Genomic DNA, 7500 nt, shown 5'->3' with positions numbered 1-7500 from the left:
CAAAGCATTCATCTAGCCAATAGAAGGAACTTGCTACTGTTAAAAAAAAAAAAAAAAAAAATAATAATAAAGGCACATGTGTGTGTTTAGTGTGCAAGCCGGGGATGCAGTTTCTATACCCTAGCTTCCATCTGGCTCGTTGGTCTAGGGGTATGATTCTCGCTTAGGGTGCGAGAGGTCCCGGGTTCAAATCCCGGACGAGCTCTTCCTTTAAACTACGTGTTGAACAGAAGCGAAAGAGTGCTCTTGCTAAAAGTAAGTGAAGAAATCAAGTAAAGCCCAGTTATAGCCTGTTCCACCACTCTGTGTCCTTTTCACTGCCACTGCTGTCGCCAGAGTCGGCTCGTTGGTCTAGGGGTATGATTCTCGCTTCGGGTGCGAGAGGTCCCGGGTTCAATTCCCGGACGAGCCCTTGATTTAGGCATAGTGATGGCCTACGCTCATAGTTATGCTCCTTGCAATTTCTTTGAACCTACTACCACACATGTATATACATCGGTTGGGTGGTACAGGTCGCTACAGGGCTGCTAACTGGCTCGTTGGTCTAGGGGTATGATTCTCGCTTTGGGTGCGAGAGGTCCCGGGTTCAAATCCCGGACGAGCCCAAGTCTTTCCTCTTGCCATGTCAGGACGGGGAACGTTTGGCTCTGAGGTGTAGCATGGCTTCTTTCTAGTTCCCCTCATGATAGTTGATGAGTGTGTGCTGCACGGACTTTATTTTTGCCCTAAGTAACATTTTTTGAAATGCTACTGGCAAATGTTGTGCTAGCATGTAAGGCACCCATGATCCTAGAGCAGCCCTTGCAGAGCTTGTGTCAGTATACCACTAGTGTTGGGCGAACAGTGTTCGCCACTGTTCGGGTTCTGCAGAACATCACCCTGTTCGGGTGATGTTCGAGTTCGGCCGAACACCTGACGGTGCTCGGCCAAACCGTTCGGCCATATGGCCGAACTAAGAGCGCATGGCCGAACGTTCCCCGAACGTTCGGCTAGCGCTGTGATTGGCCGAACGGGTCACGTGGTTCGGACCCGAACGCGCTCTGATTGGCCGAACTGTCACGTGGTTCGGGTAAATAAATACCCGAACCACGTCATATCTCCGCCATTTGTCTGTGGGTTTAGCTTTGGGTAGGCAGGCAGGGTAGTTCGCGCTCCAGCCACGCTAGCCAGGGTCCCCCCCAGTCATTGTGTGTCACTGCTGGGAACAGTAGTACACCGCTCGTTCAGCCACACTATATAGCATTCTGTGTACTGTTCTGTGTCTGCTGGGAACAGTGGTACACCGCTCGTTCAGCCACACTATATAGCATTCTGTGTACTGTTCTGTGTCTGCTGGGAACAGTGGTACACCGCTCGTTCAGCCACACTATATAGCATTCTGTGTACTGTTCTGTGTCTGCTGGGAACAGTAGTACACCGCTCGTTCAGCCACACTATATAGCATTCTGTGTACTGTTCTGTGTCTGCTGGGAACAGTAGTACACCGCTCGTTCAGCCACACTATATAGCATTCTGTGTACTGTTCTGTGTCTGCTGGGAACAGTAGTACACCGCTCGTTCAGCCACACTATATAGCATTCTGTGTACTGTTCTGTGTCTGCTGGGAATAGTGGTACACCGCTCGTTCAGCCACACTATATAGCATTCTGTGTACTGTTCTGTGTCTGCTGGGAACAGTAGTACACCGCTCGTTCAGCCACACTATATAGCATTCTGTGTACTGTTCTGTGTCTGCTGGGAACAGTAGTACACCGCTCGTTCAGCCACACTATATAGCATTCTGTGTACTGTTCTGTGTCTGCTGGGAATAGTGGTACACCGCTCGTTCAGCCACACTATATAGCATTCTGTGTACTGTTCTGTGTCTGCTGGGAACAGTGGTACACCGCTCGTTCAGCCACACTATATAGCATTCTGTGTACTGTTCTGTGTCTGCTGGGAACAGTGGTACACCGCTCGTTCAGCCACACTATATAGCATTCTGTGTACTGTTCTGTGTCTGCTGGGAACAGTGGTACACCGCTCGTTCAGCCACACTATATAGCATTCTGTGTACTGTTCTGTGTCTGCTGGGAACAGTAGTACACCGCTCGTTCAGCCACACTATATAGCATTCTGTGTACTGTTCTGTGTCTGCTGGGAACAGTAGTACACCGCTCGTTCAGCCACACTATATAGCATTCTGTGTACTGTTCTGTGTCTGCTGGGAACAGTAGTACACCGCTCGTTCAGCCACACTATATAGCATTCTGTGTACTGTTCTGTGTCTGCTGGGAATAGTGGTACACCGCTCGTTCAGCCACACTATATAGCATTCTGTGTACTGTTCTGTGTCTGCTGGGAATAGTGGTACACCGCTCGTTCGCCACTGTATAGCATTGTGCTCTGTGTCGCTGCTGGGAATAGTGGTACACCGCTCACCCGTCACTGTATAGCATTGTGCTCTGTGTCGCTGCTGGGAATAGTGGTACACCGCTCACCCGTCACTGTATAGCATTGTGCTCTGTGTCGCTGCTGGGAATAGTGGTACTGTATAGCATTTCTGTACTGCCACTGTACTGCTGCCAGTCAGCGTGTACTGTAAGGATAAGTGAAATGAGGAAGAAATCCGGTGAAAGAGGGAGGGGCAAGGGAAGAGGTGTTTCCCCTGACGGTTCACGTACAGGCCACAGGGGAGCACCCAAGAAAACCCACTCAATACCGCCCATGTTGTCCAGGACAACAACCCTCACAAATCCAAAAGAACAGGACCAGATAATTACTTGGATGACCTCTCAAGCGTCCAGCAGTGGGTTAAGCAGCACCAGCACATCACGCACGAGGTCCGAGTCCTCAGCCAGTTACAAGGAGCCAGTGGGCACAAAGCTGACACAACCGGCAGCGACACCACGCACACAACTGCCAGATAACCAGTCCGATGAATTACCTCAGGACACAATGGGGTATTCGCAGGAGCTATTCCCAGCCCAACAAACTTCCACCTTTCAAAGGTCAATGGAGGAACAGCCAGAAATGTTGTGCCTGGATTCACAACCGTTAACTGTGGGAAATGCACCGCGCACTGAAATACAAGGCGAGTCCGAAGAGGACTCGGAAACCCAAATCCCAGAGCAATTTGGGCAGGAGGGGTTGCAATTGCAGGAGGTCGGCCGACAAGATCTGGAAGACGACGTTGGAGTGTGCTGCGCAGAGGTTGTTGTGGGGAGCTCTACTCCACGGCGGTGGCCCACAATGACATATGACGAGTTTGAGGAGATGGAAGAGGAGGGTATGGACAATGTGGACAGAGACCCAGATTTTGTTTGTGAACGAGAACATCGCCGTCGTAGCAGCAGCACAGATGAGTCTGTTGAAGAACACACTGCTGCACGAGTTCGCCTTGTGCCACAAGGTAGGCGGCGCGCAATTTCAGGCACCACAAGCGTGGAAGTTCAAGTGAGAGGCAAAAGAGGAGCAAACAGAAATCGCCAGCAAGGAGGCAGGTGCTCCAAAGTCTGGGCTTTCTTTGAAGACTGCACTGAGGATGTTACCATGGCGATTTGCAAGGTGTGCAAGACCCGCCTGAGCAGGGGGAAAAATATTAACAACCTCTCCACCACCAGCATGAGCCGTCACATGCTATCCAAACATCCCACTCTTTGGGCAAACGCGTCAGGACAGGGTACCAGAAACAACACTGCCTCCCTTGGGTTCACCAGACTCACCACCAGACCCGCCTCAGCAGCAGCAGTAGCCCAGCCATTGCGTGGTTCACAACATTCACAAACATCAGACGACGCTGACACTGTCACTTTCCGGAGTAGTGCTCTTGAGGTCTCCCAGTGTTCATCAAACACAACAACCAACAGCCCTTCCGTGTGCAGCGCTACGGTTCAGTTGTCTGTGTCGGAGATGTTTGAGCGCAAGAGGAAATTGCCAGCAAATGACCCCCGGGCCGTGGCAGTAACAGCCAGCATAGCCAAGCTTCTGGCCTGCGAAATGCTGCCATATCGATTGGTGGAGACAAACAGCTTCAAGGGCATGATGTCAGTGGCCATCCCACGTTACGTGGTTCCCAGCCGCTACCACTTTGCGCGCTCTGCAGTGCCTGAGTTGCATGAGCACGTGGTCAGCAAAATAACCCGAAGCTTGAAGAATGCCGTTGCCTGCAAGGTTCACCTCACCACTGACACCTGGACGAGTGCGTTCGGCCAGGGTCGATACATCTCCCTTACCGCGCACTGGGTGAACCTTGTGGAGCCTGGCAGCGATTCCTCACCTGCTACGGCACGGGTGTTGCCCACGCCACAAACAGCTGCACCGCCGTCCCTCCCACTGGATAACAGCAGCACCTACCTCTCTGACTCCTTCTCCTCCAACGCATCTCAAAGCTGTACCTCATCCGGAAACGCTAACCCAGCAGCAGTAGGATCGTGGAAGCAGTGCAGCACAGCTGTTGGCATGCGTCAGCAAGCGTTGCTGAAGCTAATCTGCCTTGGGGATAAGCAGCACACAGGGGAGGAAATTTGGAGGGGAATAAAGGAACAGACGGATTTGTGGCTGGCACCGCTGGACCTGAAACCGGGCATGGTTGTGTGTGATAATGGGAGTAATCTCATTCGCGCTTTAAGGTTGGCTAAGCTGACACACATCCCTTGCCTGGCGCACGTGATGAACCTAGTAGTTCAGCGGTTCCTGAGGACATACCCAGGCGTGCCCGATCTGCTGTTGAAGGTGCGTCGAGTGTCCAAACATTGTAGAAATTCCAGTACTGCTTCGGGGGCACTCGCCAAGATGCAGGAGCGCTTCAATCTCCCCCACCATCGCTTGCTGTGTGATGTCCCTACGCGCTGGAATTCTACGCTGCACATGCTAGCCCGCTTTTGCGAGCAGAAGAGTGCAGTGGTCCAGTACATGACGGCGCAGTACCGAGGCGCATCCGGCCAGCTGCCAAGCTTCTGTGGATCCGATTGGGCCAACATGTTGGACCTCTGCCAAGTCCTCCAAAATTTTGAGCAATCCACGTTGCTTGTGAGCAGTGACAACTCTTCAGTCAGCATTACCATACCACTGCTGTGTTTACTGAAGAGGTCGATGTTAAAAATCAAGGAAACAGCTGTCATGATGCAACTGGGGGAATCTGAAGGAGAAAACGATCAGCGTGATGGTACCAACATCAGGCCATCCGCCTCAGGGAACGCTGGCCCCAGCAGCTATGACGAAGAAGAGGAGGAGGAACAGCTGGAGTTGGAGCAGGAATTTCATGCCACCACTGACGAGGGCCAGAGCGGTGCACGTTGGACTTCCACAATTCAACGCGAATGGTCAGCAGAAGCAGACCAGGAGGAAGGTGACGACTATGATGCATCACAACAACTATCACAACGCTCACAAGAGGATGATGAGGATTCTGGTAGGACTCTGGCACACATGGCTCAATTCATGCTAGACTGCATTGAACGTGACCCACGCATTGTGCGCATTCTGGACAACACCAATTACTGGGTTTATACCCTTCTGGATCCACGGTACAAACACAATGTTCCAAAACTGCTTGAAGAAAGAGTCAGACAGGTCAAAATGGAAGAATACCAGCAGGCCCTTGTGGAGACTTTAGAGAGGAGATTGACATCCTCCCCCTCCTCTAGCCAGTTGTACGCAGACAGACTGACTTCCGCAAACCCAGGACGACCAGGAGGGCAGCAAACAACGCAAGCCGCAGCTAGTACCCAAAAGGGAATGGTATCGGCAGTGTCCTTGGAGTGGGAAAATTTTCTGACACCCATGCAGCCGCAGCCCACTGAACAGCAAGCGTGCAGATCCACCTCCAACACCGATCGCCTGGAGAAGATGGTCAAGGACTACATGTCAGATGGCGTAGCTGTGTCGAACCATCCATCTGCACCCTTCAACTATTGGGTATCGAAGCTAGACACCTGGCACGAACTGGCAATGTACGCAATAGAGGTGCTGGCTTGCCCGGCAGCCAGCGTTATGTCGGAACGCTGTTTCAGTGCTGCCGGAGGCATCGTCACAGATCGGCGTATCCGCCTCTCTACAGAAAATGCAGACCGTCTGACTCAAATTAAAATGAATCAATCCTGGATTGGAAATGACCACGCAACACTCCAGGACCCCAACCAAGTAACATGACCAATGAACATCTGGGATGGTGTTGCGTTTCCGGGCCCTGTTTATTGAACCTCTCATCTGTATTACATTTATGACTGCATGGCGGCAAAAAGCATTGCTGCTATATCCGCACGCTTTTTGTCCACATGCAAGGCCTGGGTTGTTGTGTCTCACAAAGCGTGGCCTTCTCCTCCTGCGCCTGCTCCTGTTCCATCACGTCTGCTGCTGCTGGGTTAGCGTTGCCGCGTGGTCCCTGTTTATTGAACCACTTATCTTTATTACATTTATGACTGCATGGCGGTACAAAGCATGCTATCCGCACGCTTCTTGCCCTCATGCAAGGCCTGGGTTGTTGTGTCTCACAAAGCGTGGCCTTCTCCTCCTGCGCCTGCTCCTGTTCCATCACGTCTGCTGCTGCTGGGTTAGCGTTGCCGCGTGGTCCCTGTTTATTGAACCACTTATCTTTATTACATTTATGACTGCATGGCGGTACAAAGCCTGCTATCCGCACGCTTCTTGCCCTCATGCAAGGCCGGGGTTGTTGTGTCTCACAAAGCGTGGCCTTCTTCTCCTCCTGCGCCACCCTCCTCCTGTTCCATCACGTGTGCTGCTGCTGGGTTAGCGTTACCGGTCCCTTTTCCTGGAACCTCTTATATGTATTACATTTATGACTGCATGCCGACAAAAAACATGTTACCTGTGCAAAGAAAACAGACATTTCCCGCATTTAAAAGACAGTTTTCCCTTTGAAACTTTAAAATCGATTTTCTCAAAAACTATAAGCTCTTTTTGCTAATTTTTTTTTCCTCTTGTACCCACTCCCAAGGTGCACATACCCTGTAAATTTGGGGTATGTAGCATGTAAGGAGGCTTTACAAACCACAAAAGTTCGGGTCCCCATTGACTTCCATTATGTTCGGAGTTCGGGTCGAACACCCGAACATCGCGGCCATGTTCGGCCTGTTCGGCCCGAACCCGAACATCTAGATGTTCGCCCAACACTATATACCACCCATACATTGTTTTTGCTGGTCACAATTTTGAAGCTTTTTTAAACAAAACATATGTATCAATAAAATCTTTAATCTACCAAAAATGGCTTCAACTAATATTAAGCATATCTATCACTTTAAAGGCAAAGCATTCATCTAGCCAATAGAAGGAACTTGCTACTGTTAAAAAAAAAAATAAAAAAAAATAAAGGCACATGTGTGTGTTTAGTGTGCAAGCCGGGGATGCAGTTTCTATACCCTAGCTTCCATCAGGCTCGTTGGTCTAGGGGTATGATTCTCGCTTAGGGTGCGAGAGGTCCCGGGTTCAAATCCCGGACGAGCCCTTCCTTTAAACTACGTGTTGAACAGAAGCGAAAGAGTGCTCTTGCTAAAAGTA

At 50.8% G+C, this 7500-nt stretch overlaps 4 non-coding genes across 4 annotated transcripts; all 4 read left to right on the top strand.

Moving 5' to 3' along the window:
• The first annotated feature begins 133 nt into the window (after positions 1-133).
• TRNAP-AGG (transfer RNA proline (anticodon AGG)) lies at positions 134-205 on the top strand. Its single transcript has one exon. It is a non-coding gene; the product is annotated as a tRNA-Pro (tRNA).
• A 135-nt stretch (positions 206-340) lies between these two features.
• TRNAP-CGG (transfer RNA proline (anticodon CGG)) lies at positions 341-412 on the top strand. Its single transcript has one exon. It is a non-coding gene; the product is annotated as a tRNA-Pro (tRNA).
• Positions 413-533: 121 nt separating this feature from the next.
• On the top strand, positions 534-605 carry TRNAP-UGG (transfer RNA proline (anticodon UGG)). The gene has a single exon. It is a non-coding gene; the product is annotated as a tRNA-Pro (tRNA).
• Positions 606-7375: 6770 nt separating this feature from the next.
• Positions 7376-7447, top strand: TRNAP-AGG (transfer RNA proline (anticodon AGG)). Its single transcript has one exon. It is a non-coding gene; the product is annotated as a tRNA-Pro (tRNA).
• Positions 7448-7500: the final 53 nt, after the last annotated feature.

This window comes from Hyperolius riggenbachi, chromosome 4 (genome assembly GCF_040937935.1).
Source record: "Hyperolius riggenbachi isolate aHypRig1 chromosome 4, aHypRig1.pri, whole genome shotgun sequence".
In the NCBI taxonomy this organism is placed as follows: Eukaryota; Metazoa; Chordata; class Amphibia; order Anura; family Hyperoliidae; genus Hyperolius; species Hyperolius riggenbachi.
The sequence above is the reverse complement of the archived record's forward strand: the minus strand, read 5'-3'. Positions and strand labels throughout refer to the sequence as shown.